The 15201-nt window shown below is 47.3% G+C and overlaps 1 protein-coding gene across 5 annotated transcripts in view; it reads left to right on the top strand.

The window, feature by feature from the left end:
- The first annotated feature begins 1540 nt into the window (after positions 1-1540).
- Positions 1541-15201, top strand: part of LOC138772131 (chloride channel CLIC-like protein 1) — a 263133-nt gene continuing 249472 nt past the window's right edge. For 2 of the 5 annotated variants that reach the window (XM_069952300.1, XM_069952294.1), the window contains exon 1: positions 1541-1606. The gene's annotated coding sequence lies outside the window, so the exon portion shown is untranslated. The remainder of the gene's footprint in view (positions 1607-15201) is intronic. The other 3 variants (XM_069952295.1, XM_069952296.1, XM_069952297.1) reach the window with 2 other exon arrangements.

The raw sequence follows: 15201 nt of genomic DNA, 5'->3' as shown, positions 1-15201 counted from the left end.
AGCATGGAAAGGAAGTTAATTGTGCATTGGACAACACAATATATTGGAATCTACTTTATCAGTAAGTTATCACAAAGTCATCAAGAAAACAAGAGAGAGTATCCAGATCAGACCAAACACTGCAATTATTTGTAATCTGTAAGCATGGAAACAGGTAGGTCTACACTGGAACTACATACAGTCAGGTGTCGGCATACTACTGTGTGGTGCTTAAGGATAATCCAATAGTGTCGTTTATTTACATTACAGAATCATCTGACGCAATTATGCAATGTAAATAAACTATACTTCACTTTGCAAAACTGGTGAGTGCCGTGATCTCTTTTCTTCATATCTACATTGGAGCTGCACACATGTCAAAAGTTTTGATCAGTTGGGGTTTTTGCTTTTTCACCTTAAAGAAGAGCCTGCAGTCAGATGGATGGAGCCACAAGCAGGAGAGTGAGGCGCTTAGCCATTATATCACTCAGACCCTGACCCATCAAAACTTTTGCCATGACTCGTGACATATTATAAGTGTTTTTTTTTTCCAATTTCATGGACACTTTAAAGGATGACTTTTTTGATTGGTGGGGGTCTGGGTGCTGTTCTCTCTTTGAGAACCAAGTGCAATCCTCATAGCTTATGTGATAAATATCAGATTGCAGAGTTCTGATTGTTTGCACCCCGGCAATCTAGAGAATGGGGATCTGAGTTTTATTTAGCCTTGTTGTAAATGTACCCCACTCCCCTATTCATAGTCTATGGAGACCACCCAGTACAATGCTTGCCTATCTTTGGCAACTCCATAGACAATGAATGAAGCAGTAGCGTACACATGTTCCCAAACAATAAGAGGATTCTATTCTTGAGATTACAGAGGGTCACAGTAATCATATCCCCTGCATGCTGTAGATGAGGATGAGTATCTTAACTTGGAATATTCCTTTAAAAAGCACTGTAGAGGGAATCTCATTGTCATAGAGCCCATATGCACTAGGGCTAACATAGTATTACAAGCCTATGCACTGCAGGGGGTGCACAGATAGCAGTCTCTCCTGGACCCTGATGTCTGATGAGCCTCAAGACCTCTTCTGCTACATAAGGAGACACCAGTCCTATAAATGGCACATATCAGATTTTACTGTAGCCTATTATACAGAACGTGTATATATGTAATAGGAGATGTATTCATACGGGCACAGCAGGTTATCTCCACTTTACAGAAGTGCATTGCAAATCCAGTCTAGTTATTAGATCACAGACATGATCAATCTGGCAGCCCCCTGGGCTGCTGTATAAATCCTGTTATTTCTTCATGATCCATCAGATTACCCAGCAGTTTATCCTGATAACTCAGCCTCTGGATTATAATAAGTGGAGATTTGCTGCAGGCTTCACGGTGAAACTACTGGGAATTTACAGATTTAGATTCGGTAATACGATTGTCACGGTGTCATCCAGTCTAATCTGGTGGCTGTAGCACTCACATCTGACCACGAGATGGCAACAGAACGCTTTGTGACTGACACTTGCGAGTTGTTAAGGTCTTTTGGTCTGTATGGGAACCCGTAGAGCGGCTGAATAAAACGCTGAGGAGACGGATAAACAGGGCGTACAGGGCTCGGTAAGTGACAGGGACTCGTTATGGACGCAAGGAGGGCTCTGCAGCTTCTGTGTGACCACCTCTATGAGGGGTGGAGGCTGTAGTCACGTTGTGTCTGTGCTGTAAGGGTGATACATTGTAGCAAACACCTGTGTATACGAGGTTAAGGTGTTTTGTCTGTGTTGTAGCTATTACTGTCACTTCAGAGTCTGCAAATACTATATATATATATATATATATATATATATATATATATATATATATATACATGTAAAGAGTCCACTGGTCATGTGACTGCTAAGCACAGGTGTATGTGGTGAATGTTGTGCAGTTCCTATATATTCCTGTATATCTGCAAGGACCCCCATACTATGGCAGTACCCCAATGCCTAGAGCCTGTGGTAGGGATAACATGGGACATGTGCTTCTGGATAAGCATGAGGAGCCCCTTGTGTGCCACAGAGCCCTACTCCTTTTATATAGGACATTTACATTAGTGCTAGTTCTCACCACACCTGCAAATGGAAAGGTAAATGAATACAAGAGAAGGGAAAAATACCGTCACGTGTAGCCCAGGGCTGTGGGGTCGGTAAGCCGCAGCTCCCACTCCACAGCCCTGGTGTAGGCGTTACAGAGCGGGGATGTATAGTGCACCTATAGAATCCTATGCTGTAACTAGGAGAGAAGAATACAAATATGGCTGCTCCACTATGGCGCCTCTCAAACGTATTCTACTGGAGCTTCAGCCAACAGACCAAAGCAGCTCCTGGGCCTCCCCATGTGTGGTGAAGAGCTTTTTAAAGGTGAAAATAACATTTGGGCTACATTCCATGTGTCTCCTAAGCTCTATATACTAATAAAGCAAGCACAAAGTGGGTGGGGAGTGGGGATCCCAGTGGGCAGTCCTCTTTAAAAAAAAACCAAAAACCTGCCAGATTCCTGTACTCGGTGACATTCTTCTCCTGTGCATCACCCATCCCCTCTGTGACATGGCTTCATTGATTCTAATTGAGATGCGTCACAGAGTAGAGAGGATACCACCCTCCTGCCCCCCAGTGCATATAACCAGGTCGGTGCTGAACAGGTAAGGGTATGTTCACACTGAGCAAATGGGGTGGAATTCCACGGCGGAACTCTCCGCCTGTTTCCGTGTCAGACGGCATCTCTATGGGAGGGCTTGCGCGCCTCTGTTCTCCTCCGCACAAGCCCTATCAGAAACCCCATTTGCTCAGTGTGAACATACCCTAATGTGGAAAAAAATAGCTATAATGTTGCTAAAGTTGAGATTTTTGCAAACTTTGAAAACTTCCTCGCCAGCTGTGCCTTACCAACAGCTAGGGGGCGCCTCATAGTTTGAGAAGTGTAAGGACTCTGAATTCTGCACAGCACTAGATTATATTAAAGGAGAAGTCCGGCCAAAAATATTTTTTTATATGTTATTACTTATGAAAAGTTATACAATTTTCTAATGTACATTAATTATGGGAAATGCTCATATACTGCTATTTCCCTTAATTTAGTGTATCAGGTGTTAGAATTCTCTCAGATCCAGTGACGTCACGACGAAAGGTGTAATTCCTATGGAGTGTCCAGCAGGTGGCGCTCTTTATATAGAAGTCAATGAGTACCCTATATATAGTGCGCCCCTGCTGGACACTCCATAGGAATTACAGTGTATGTAATGTAATGTTATGCACTGTACTTTTGGGGACTTTATGAATACATTTATAGAATACTTTGGGGAGCAAGTGTCCTTGCTCCCCAAAGTATCCCATAAATGTATTCAATGAATAGATTTGCTGGGCACCGAGCAGGGAGGGAGAGAGGTGCAATCTACCTCCCCCCTCCCTGCTCGGTGCTGGGAACATATACAAAGTACTACTCCCCCATTATCTGCAGATAATGGGGGAGTAGTACCTGTGCTATCCCTATCACCGCCGCTCACACAGGGGCTGCCTCTGACTGCCGCTCACTCCCACCCACCTGCCCGCGCCGCTACTCATTTATGGGTAAAGATGAAATTCATAAATATTCAGCTTTATTTACTTTTTTTTTTACATATATTATTGTTTTTAATGAAGCCACAATGCACAGCTCCTTATTTTTCATATTGGTCCTGTTCACAGTCTGTTTTGTTTTTTTTTGCTTTGATTTTGCAAAGCAGACTACTTAAAGGAGTGCTTTACCAAATTGTTCTTTCAAATCAACTGGCGTCAGAAAGTGACAGAGATCTGTAATTTACTTATATTAAAAAATCTCAAGTCTTCCAATTCTTATCAGCTGCTGTATGTCCTGCAAGAAGTTGTGTATTCTTTCCGCTTTGACACAGTGCTTTCTGCTGCCACCTCTGTCCACGACAGGAACTGTCCAGGGAAGTAGCAAATCCCCATAGAAAACCTATCCTGCTCTCTAGATTGGAAAGAATACACCGCTTCCTGCAGGGCATACAGCAGCTGATAAGTACTGAAAGACTTAAGATTTTTTAATAGAAGTAAATTACAAATTTCTGGCACCAGTTGATTGTAAAGAAAACATTTTTTCCTGGCGTACACCTTTAACCTCTTAAGGACATATGACGTACCGGTACGTCATATGTCCTCATTAGCACTTCAAAGCGGGGCCACGCGGCGCGTGTAGCCCGGGACCGCTGCTATTAGCGGGCACGGTCTGATCGCCGTGCCCGCTAATTAGCTAATCGGAGGCAGCTGTCAAAGTTGACAGCTGCCTCCGATTACCGGAGGCAACCTTTCCCTGGTGTCTAGTGGGGGAGATCGCTCCTCCGGGACGTTGTCCAAGATAGCGCCGTCCCCGGCTCGGCACTCGTTTACTTCCGGCTTCAGCATCCGGAAGTAAACGAGTTCCTATCTCATTGATCTCTGCAGCATATCTATGCTGCAGAGATCTCAATGAGAGATCCAAGTATATATACTAGAAGTCCCCCAGGGGGGCTTCTAGTATACGTGTAAAAAAAAAAAAAAAAAAGTGTTGTTTATAGTAAAAAGCCCCCTCCCCTAATAAAAGTCTGAATCACCCCCCTTTTCCCAGGTTTTAAATAAAAGTAAACAAATAAATAAATAAATAAACATGTTTGCTATCGCCGCGTGCATAATCGCCCGAACTATTAATTAATCACATTCCTGATCTCGCACGGTAAACGGCGTCAGCGCAAAAAAATCCCAAAGGGCAAAATTGCGCATTTTTGGTCGCATCAAATCCAGAAAAAATTTAATAAAACACAATCAAAAAGTCGCATATGCACAATCAAGGTACCGATAGAAAGATCACATCATGGCGCAAAAAAATGACACCTGACACAGCCCCATAGACCAAAGGATAAAAGCGCTATAAGCCTGGGAATGGAGCAATTTTAAGGAACGTATATTTGTTAACAATGGTTTGAATTTTTTACAGGCCATCAGATTCAATAAAAGTTATACATGTTATATATCGTTTTAATCGTAACGACTTGAGGAACATGCATAACAAGTTTTACCCCAGGGCGAATGGCGTAAAAACACAGTTCCCCCAAATAAAAGAAATGCGTTTTTTTTTCAATTTCACCGCAATTTGAATTTTTTTCTCGTTTCGTAGTATACTTAATGCAAAAATTCAGTCTGCAGTTGCAAAATACAATTAGTGACGCAAAAAATAAGGGCTCATATGGGTTTCTAGGTGGAAAAATGCAAGTGCTATGGCCTTTTAAACCCAAGGAAGAAAAACCGAAAACGCAAAAACGAAAATGGGCATTCCAGGTTTCTACAAGTCTCCAGTAGCTGATAAGTTCTTTCCATTTTGTTTGCATTCTGAGAGGGATTATCGTGCAATCTTCCTATCTAGCTCCTGCCCTGGCACGCCCCGATCCTCTTCTGACTGCCAATTACAACCTGAAGTGCTTTAGATCCTATCTGCGAGGTGTGAAAAGTGTGCCACACAAACGGAGCAGCGAATTCCAGGTCTACCTCCAGCACATGGAAACCTGTCAGTTACAGCAAATGGCCATTAGGGGGAGACTGGAGACTGGTTATAGGGAGAAGTTGTGGCGTGTTCAGACAAGGCCTGCATATTCCCTTAACTAACTAATTCACACGTCCTGCCAGACTTAATCACCTCCGCAGGTATTTTTGCCTGAATCCCAATATTTTTTTCTTTGGTTACACCTTCTGTGTCGGTTCCCTGAACAGCCTGCGGAGGTGTCTTCGGATATTGCTTAATGATGTCAAAACTATATGATTGCTCTCATGTAAGTAAATGGAGTGTACAGAGCTGTCTTGTCTCCAGCTCTGATAGACTTTGAAGGTCTCCTCCTCTAAGTGTGCGGCAGGCTGAGTGCACAACGCTTAATGCATCGACAGATTATACACTAATTAAAGATATTTCAGGCTTCGCTGGGTGTCGGGCCCAAGATTTAACAGTCAAATTTGTAACAGTTTTACATCAAGCATTGCATGGTAATCCCCCTCCCATGTTTCTAGCACAGTGTCTGTCGCCAAGACTGCTGTTGTTTTTTTTTTAGTAATAACCAGCAGAATTGTGAATGGGGGTCTGGAGTTTAGCCCAAGCTGTAAGTGAGGGTCAGTACAGGATAAGTAATGTATTGCATATACACAGTGGCTTCACCAGCAGAATAGTGAGTGCAGCTCTGGTGTATATTACAGGATGTAACTCAGGATCAGTACAGGATAAGTAATGTGTGTATACAGTAACCCCACCAGCAGAATAGTGAGTTCAGCTCTGGAGTATAATACAGGATGTAAATCAGGATCAGTACAGGATAAGTAATGTAATTGTATGTACACAGTGACCCCACAAGCAGAATAGTGATTGCAGCTCTGGAGTATAATACAGGATCAGTACAGGATAAGTAATGTAATGTATGTACACAGTGACTGCACCAGCAGAATAGTGAGTGCAGCTCTGGAGGATAATACAGGATGTAACTCAGGATCAGTACAGGATAAGTAATGTAATGTATGTACAGTACACAGTGACCCCACCAGCAGAATAGTGAGTGCAGCTCTGGGGTATAATACAGAATGTAACTCAGGATCAGTACAGGATAAGTAATGTAATGTATGTACACAGTGACTCCACCAGCAGAATAGTGAGTGCAGCTCTGTGGTATAATACAGAATGTAACTCAGGATCAGTACAGGATAAGTAATGTAATGTATGTACACAGTGACTCCACCAGCAGAATACTGAGTGCAGCTCTGGAGTGGTGATCCAATTAGTTTTGGGTGTGGTCCTGCTGTGTGAGGCTGTGCGAGGCTGCTGCTCCTGAGCTCCAGGCAAGGAAGATCTGCCCCTGGGCCTGCTCTCTCCTCCCCAGGGAGGGAGCAGGTTTTCAGGCATGAGCGAGCCAAGGAGAGTCCCAACTCCTGCCCCCCGAACCAGGTCCGTGGGGGGCAGAGGAATCCAGCGACCAACAGAGGGAATACCATCAGAGGTCCCAGGGCTGAGGCGTTCTACTAGGAGGTGCAGCGATGCTTCTCCAGCCGCCCCTGAACCTGAGGTAACAAAGGGTAGCCGCAAGGCTACAGCAAGTTGTGGAACTACAAGTGCCAGAAGTTCTGGAATAACTGTGGAAACCAGCCAGGAAAATCTGTGCAGTGACACTCCTCCTGGAGCAAGGCTGTCTGCCCATGAAGGTGTGGAGGAAGATTGGGGGGTGCAGCGGTCCCAAGAGACGGGGCAGACCTATGGCCTACGGATTGCTGCAAGCCTCTGTGGGTATGAGGAAGCCAGAAACCAGCTGTACAAGCTCCAGGAGGAGGTATGTGCTGTAAAAGCATTGATGGACACTGCTGCTAAGCAGCAAAAGGCTGAGCTAACAGCGAAAATGAAATGTCTGAAAGTTGACATCAAAAAGATTGTGAAAAAGAGAACTTTTATTTTGGAGAACAGTGGGCCGTTTAAAGAGAAACTTCAGAATGATGATCGTTTTGCTCAAACGGAGAGAGAAAGGCAGAGAAGGCTGAGAGGGCTCCAGCCAGAGAGCCGGGTGGAGGAGGAAGGAGACGCTGCGGAGGTACGTGATGTTGAGCCGAATCCACCCGGGGGTCCCCAACAACAGACCCCATACAGTGGGCTCCCTGCAGGGCAAGCAGCATTGTCATCTAGCCGCGGTTCGGGGGATGAAAGCAACACCAGTTACCAGGGAGGGGCGCTGATGGCCCAGATCCAGCTCCTGGAGTCACCAGGGCGCCTCCAGGACTTCGTATTCGGAGATGAGTTACCAGAGGAGGCGCCTGGGAGAAAGACCAAGGTAAAGACCACCAAGCTTCAGGAGCAGGTAACATTTGTATATTCCCCCCTCCCTGTGCCCCCCGAACTGGCCTCAGGGTCAGCTCACTGTGTGAACCCCATATCTCAGCCCAGCCTGAGTTCTGTTGTGGACTCAGTGCAGGAGAATGGGGAGAGTATGGAGTCTAGTATGGCGGTAAGCTCCATCTCTGTTTGCAGTAGCAGAGGTGGAGCAGGTGAGGAACCGGCCGTAAGGTCGGACAGTGATATTGGCCCAGTGGCGGGCAGTGGCAGGAGAGGTGGCCCAGCGGTGGGCAGTGACGTTAAAGGCACTGGTACATCAGCTCGCTCCCTGACGGGAGGGGGGAGCGGGTGTGTGCCGGTGTCAGCTGCGGGAGCTCCGGTGGCGCTTGGCGCTGGCGCTGCTGTTCCTTTGGGGCAGCGGTGTCATCGTCGGGATGCTGCCGGGGCTAAGATGCCTTCGCCTCCCAAGAGAAAGACTGGACTTAAACCTTTATTTTGTATTGGTGTTGCTGGACCAGATCGTGCGGAGGAGTCTAGTACTGATGAGGCAGAGGGTACCAGCAGAAATAGGGCAGGGGCTGCCTCTAAACAGTCCAGGCAGGCTGTTCGGTCCTTTCTAAAGGGACCAGTGGCCTGTCCTGTGGAGGTGGCTCCGGTCCTGGTACCCAATGACGCTGATGGTACAAAATCTCTTTCTGTCCCAGAACACACCGGTCCACCCAGTGTGAATGGGGGAATTAATGTTGGGGGGAAGGCAGGAGTGAATGTGGGGAGGAATCTGTCTGGGGCTTTGGAGGGTGGTCGGGGCAGTGTGACATGTGGTATTGGTGTAGGTATGGATTATGTGGAGGAGGGTGGTGAAGGGGCACAGACTAGTGGTGGGAGCATAGGGCCTGGTCCAGTTGCACCCCCAGCGGCTGCAGCACCTGTACGCAGCTATGCAAATGTTGCCGCTGGGGGAAGTGGGGTGCTTTCCTCGTCCTCGGGCCCTGGGGATGGTGACTTGCATCGACGTGTCCTGCAGGCCTTAAAGAGAGGGGAGAGAACAATCAATGTAGAGGGTAGGGAGGTTGATCTGTCTTTCTTGATAGAAAGGCATGGCCTTCCGAGAGGAAAGGGGTAGGGAAACTGTGTGGTCTCTCCCAACAGCCGGGCCGGGTGGTGTCCGAAGGAATGTGGTCCGTCTGAGGTGGAGAGGCAGTGATACATGTCCCCCAAGATCTAAAGTTGTTGAGCTCCTGCTGAGGATGAGCTTCAAGGCAGCCGACATCTTTGCCTTGATACATCCCTTTGGTACCCCTGAATTCGATATCAGCTTTGTTCGGCCGGAGGGGCTTGAGCTTTTTTGGTCGAACTATGAGCTGGTAAAGGATGAGCCCGGCTGGCGAGACTTTGCCATTCAGGTGGTGTCTCGCCAAAATAACGTCAAGAGAGTGACCGTTTTAACCCGTAACGAATCACTCTCTTGTATTGACATCATGACGTGGCTTGGCCGGTATGGAGAGGTGGTGGAAGTCCCAAAAAAGAACAGGGACGAATATGGCATCTGGTCAGGGGCTTGGACCTTTATGGTCAAACTTAGGTATTCAGGAAACACCGTTACCCATATACCATCTGCCACCTTCCTAGGAAGGGATCGAATCCAGGTCTTCTACCAGGGTCAGCCTAAGCTCTGTCACAGGTGCGGTGACCCCACACATTTCAGTGCTAGGTGTACAGTGATGAAGTGCTCATTGTGTGGGGAAATAGGCCATCTCGCTGCATCCTGTGTGGAGATTAGGTGTCACCTGTGTGGTGACTTAGGTCACCCATTCAGTCGCTGCCCTCGTTCCTTTGCCAACGCAGTTGTTACCCCGGGGGAGAAAGGTCGTGAGGAGGAATCTACTGGGGGGGCAGCTGGCGGGGGTGAAGGAGTAAAAGAGCCAGGGAGGAAAAGTAAGCAAAAGACGCCAGCCCAACTGAGGCGTCGGGATAAGCGCCAAAGGGAGAGGGAGATGGGGGAGTCTCAGGAGCCTTGCGCAACTGTGGTGACCTCTGATCTCATCCCTGAGGCCAATCTTACTGCTGAGGCTCTGAGGGACAGTGATCTGGATGAGGAGATTTGGAGGATTCGGAAAGAAGAAGGTGCCATCTCTTCACTGCCCTCCCATGGTGAGAGCGCGGATGAGGATAGTGGGAGATGGGTGGAGCACAAGCGGGGTACTAAAAAGAATAAGAAAAGGGGGGATGTAAGATCTTCTCCCACCCCCCAGATGCCAAAGGAAGGTACAACCATCCTCCCTCTGATTGGTCTCTCAAACCGGTTCCAAACCCTCCAAGATGTTTCCTCCTCAGAGGTGCAGGAGGCACAGGGTGAGGTTCTGGTTGTTGCAGTGACGGAGGGGCCTGCAGGGGACGTCGAATCCTCTCTCCCTGGGGAACGTATTTCCTTTGGGGGGAGGATCTGCCCAGAGTCGGGGGACGAGGAAAATGTAAATAAAGGGGACATGGATACATCCATTTCACTAAAGAGAGGTAAACCATCATCAGATGAGGAAGGTGGCGGGCAGGATGGAAAGGATAGTGGGAAAAAGAAAGCCGTCTAACTCAATCACCCATGATGGCGGCACCCTCTCCGTTGACGCTGGCTTCCATTAATGTAGCCAGCATTAAGTCAGATACGGCTAGATTTGCGGCCTATGATTATTTTGCCCACATTAATGCTGATATTTTCTTTTTGCAGGAGACCAGGCTAACAGACCTGTCATCTATATTTAAAGCCAGAAGGGAATGGAGGAATGGGCCCTCCTACTGGTCTCTTGCGGCCGAGCCGTATAGCGGGGTGGCGGTACTTTTTGCCGCACCGGTAGAATGCCGACGGGTTATTGAGTTAGAAATGGGGAGGTGCCTGATTCTAGATGTCCTCATGAAGGGACAAGAACTTCGCCTTATTAACATCTATGGTCCACAGTCCAAGTGGGATCGGAAGTGTCTCTTTATGAGGATCAAGCCCTATCTTTTTACAAGTCGGCAGGTGGTCTTTGGAGGGGACTTCAATGCTGTCACGAGGCCCCAGGATAGGGGAGGTTCCAGAGACAAGCTGACTTATGATAGCGTCGCCCTGAATAGTATAGCTAGTGAGGCTCGCCTGGTGGATGTTCACATCCGGCATACACCAGGCCACGCGGGATTCACCTATCATAGGGGTAGTTGTAGGTCCAGGATAGACAGGTTTTATTTAAAGGAGGAAGCCGTCTCTTCAGCGGTGTCCGTTGTTGAGGTGGAGTTCTCCGACCACTGTTTAATTTTGTTTTCTCTGAATGTTACAGAGACCCCCCGGATGGGTAGAGGCTACTGGAAGCTCAATTCGTCTCTCTTGGAAGAAGCGGAAATAAGACAGTCCTTTGAGGATTTTCTTCAGAGCCAGGTACCATTGCTGGGCCTTTGTAGCAGTAAGTCAGAGTGGTGGGAGATGTTCAAAAAAAGGGTTGCGAGATTCTTCCGCCAGCTCTCGAGCCTCAGGAGTCTGGACAGGTATCGCCTGTACCAGGGCCTGAGGAAGAAACTTGAACGTCTTGTCTCGACTGGAGGTAGTCGTGATGATATCTCCAGAGTGAAAGCCTTGCTACTGAGGTGCCAGTACGATAGACACGCATCTTTGGTTTTTGAGAGGGACTACGGGAAGTACCGCTCGCCCGACCCTTACAGAAACTGCAAGATGTCAGTGAATAGTAAAATCGTCTCAGGACTGATTGATAGTACAGGATCCCTGAAAAGGTCCAGATCAGGGATCCTGGAGGTCGTCAGATCCTTTTACTCGCACCTCTTGGGGAGGAAGGATCTAGATCGGGATAAGGCCTCAGCTTTCTTGACTGAAACCGTCCCTGAACCAGGGGTAGACCCCTCTCTTGACGTTTTGACAGAGATGATCCAAGAAGAGGAAGTCAGGGTGGCTATTGATGGTCTTGCCCTCAAGAAGTCACCCGGTCCAGATGGCTTAACATCTGAGTTTTATAAGACCTTTAAGGACACTTTGGTACCCCTCTTGACTGAGGTATTTAATGAGTGTCTCTCCTCGGGCACTCTGCCGAGATCAATGAGGAGGTCAGCCTTGATCATCTTGTCAAAGGGTAAAGACCCGACCCGCATTGAGAATTGGCGTCCCATAGCGCTTCTCAGTGTGGACAGAAAGATTCTGGCAAAAGTGCTGTTTAATCGGCTGGTGAAGTTTGCGCCCCAGCTCCTTTCGGGGGCCCAGCATTGCTCTGTTCCAGGCCGCAGTACCTTTAGTGCTGTGCTCGGTGTCCGGGAGGCTGTGGAGCAGGGTAGGGCAGGTCACTGGAAGGGGTACTTGCTGTCCTTGGATCAGGCAAAAGCGTTTGATCGGGTTAACCACGAGTACCTCTGGTCTGTTCTTCTGAGATATGGCCTGCCGGGGGGGTTTGTTGATTGGCTTAAGACCTTGTATGCAGGGGCAGAGAGTTTCCCGCTTGTGAATGGTTGGATTGGCCGCTCTTTTGAGGTTGGGTCTGGTGTCCGTCGGGGTTGCCCTTTGAGCCCACTGTTGTATGTGTTTGCAATTGATCCTTTCCTTAGGAGGATTGATTGTGGACCGTTGGCAGGGGTGAGAATGGACCCTGCGGTGCCGGATTCCACTCTGAGGGTGGTAGCGTACGCCGATGATGTCACCATATTCGTCTCCTCGCAAGAGGAGGTGCAGTGTGTGATGTCAGAGGTGGAGCGCTACTCAGAGGCATCTGGGTCCAAGATCAACCAGGGAAAGTGTGAGAGTCTCTGGCTGGGAGGTGGAGATCCTGGATTTGATCTCCCGGACACCCTTCCAGAGCCCCAGGAGTTTGCAAAAGTTCTCGGCATTGAATTTGGCCAAGGGGATTACCCCAAACAAAACTGGGACAGCAGGCTTAAGATCGCCGCTCAGAAGGTGGATCAGTGGAAGGGTTGGTCTTTGACCCTCAGGGAAAGGGTTAACCTGATCAAAACATTCCTGCTCCCTTTGCTGATATATCTGGGCAGTGTTTGCATTTTGCCAGAGCCTCTCTGGACTCGGGTCTACAGTGTGTTCTTCCAGCTGTTATGGGGGAATAGACTGAACCTAGTCAAGAGGGAGGTTACTTACCGTACGAGGAGACAAGGGGGGTTGTGTATGGTCAACCCCGTGGTGTTCCTGGTGAATACCTTTCTTAAGACCAACATTGCAAACCTCTGGAAAGAGAGGGCTCCTCCGTGGGTATTCTCCTGTAGGGGATGGTTTCGGCCTTTCTTCCAGGAATGGGAGACAGGAGGGCAAGTGAAGGATCTCCGCACACCACACGGGCATCTTCCGGCTTATGCTACCCTGGTTCTGAAGGTCATTCGTCGGTGGGGTTTGGGGATGTGGGAGATTAGGACACTGTCGAGGAAACTCCTTGACAATAGAGTCCTGTCATCCCATTTCCGAAAACCGCTGGCGCTCAAGGATTGCCCAAGCCGGGATCTGGAGGTTGGTTTGGGCCTATTGAATTCCATCAGGATCCCCTTGAAGTTTTGGGACTTGGCTTGGCGCTGCTTCCATGGGAAACTGTATGTGAGGGACAATCTGAAGTGCAGGAGCTCTGAGGATCGGGGATGTCCCCGGGAGGAGTGTGGAGGCATGCTGGAAAGCATGGAGCATTTTCTGCTTCATTGTCCCTTTAATACAGAGGTTTACAACAGGGTGGGCGCTTCCATCGGGTGGCCCAGGTTGGCCCGTCTCTCCTATGCGGAATGGGCCTATGGAGCATTCAGAAACCTTGGTGGCTGGGACCGGAGCACTTTATTCCTAGTCAGCATAGTGGTCAGGTACCACACGTGGAGTGCACGGTGTTTAGTGTCGACGCAGCGTAAAATCCTCCCTGTGGATGAGGTGGTTAGGGGCACACTCGGTGACCTGGTGAAGGTGCGCTCTCTGGAGTACGAGAGGCTGGGGGCTGGTAGGGCCTCTTGTCTTTGGAGGGGCTTTGCCTATAAGGTTCCTTAGCCTGCGTCTCCTCTCCTGGTGGTGGGCTGATGCTGGCACCGTAGTCTTTTGTTTTGTGCTGTAGAGATACTGGAGTATAGGGCTTGCAGGTGCTGAACTTGGGTTTTCGGGCTGTGTGTGGGGCTGAGAAGTCTCATTATTGTTGGGTTTAGTATGTTATATATATTTTTTCAAAAGTTTGCGTATTTGTGTCTATTATATGTTTGTATAAATTGTATATACTGTATATTATATATGTTTTGTTTGCACCTGGGGTTCGGGTTTAGTGATAGGTTGGGTGGTGGGTAAAAGGGGGGAGGGGGCTTCTGTGGGACTTTGTGGGGACTTTTATATATATAAAAAATCCTGGGCTGGTTCATGGACGTCCGTGATCATGTACTGGGGGCATGGGATGCGGGACCAGCTCAGGGCCAAAAAAAAAAAAAAATAAAAAAATAAAATAAAAAAAAAAAAAAAAAAAATTATATGTATTGTTTAGTTGTAGGTTATTATTTTGTATCGTGTCTTGTTTAGTTTTAGTTTATTTGTGTAATGATGTCTTGTTTAGTTGGTGTTGGGTTGAGTAGAATTGTGTCTGTTGTATTAGGTTGTGCACAATGCAACTGGGCCAGGGGGTTCACATTTAGTTATTTATATAGGTGTATTGTATATAGTAGTGTATATAGGTGTGTTTATAGGTATAGTATATAGTGGTGTATTGTATATAGATGTGTTTATAAGTGTATTGTATATAGTAGTATATATAGGTTTGTAGTGTATATAGTTTATTAATATGTTTAGCTAAATAGTTTATATTGTGTATATATTGTATATAGGTATATAGGTTGTATGTGTGGAAGAATGAGTGTGGGGATGGACCGGTGCTTTATGTTATGGTTTCATTTTCTATTGTTTTGTTCTGGTCAGATATGGTGTGTTATTTCTGTATTTATTTATTGTTATGTTTAAAATTTTAATAAAAGAAATACAGGATGTAACTCAGGATCAGTACAGGATAAGTAATGTAATGTATGTACAGTACACAGTGACCCCACCAGCAGAATAGTGAGTGCAGCTCTGGGGTATAATACAGAATGTAACTCAGGATCAGTACAGGATAAGTAATGTAATGTATGTACACAGTGACTCCACCAGCAGAATAGTGAGTGCAGCTCTGGAGTATAATACAGGATGTAACTCAGGATCAGTACAGGATAAGTAATGTAATGTATGTACACAGTGATTCCACCAGCAGAATAGTGAGTGCAGCTCTGGGGTATAATACAGGATGTAACTCAGGATCAGTACAGGATAAGTAATGTAATGTATGTACACAGTGACCCCACCAGCAGAATAGTGAGTGCAGCTCTGGGGT

This window comes from Dendropsophus ebraccatus, chromosome 14 (assembly GCF_027789765.1).
Source record: "Dendropsophus ebraccatus isolate aDenEbr1 chromosome 14, aDenEbr1.pat, whole genome shotgun sequence".
Classification (NCBI taxonomy): domain Eukaryota; kingdom Metazoa; phylum Chordata; class Amphibia; order Anura; family Hylidae; genus Dendropsophus; species Dendropsophus ebraccatus.
This window is presented reverse-complemented; position numbering and strand designations above follow the sequence as displayed.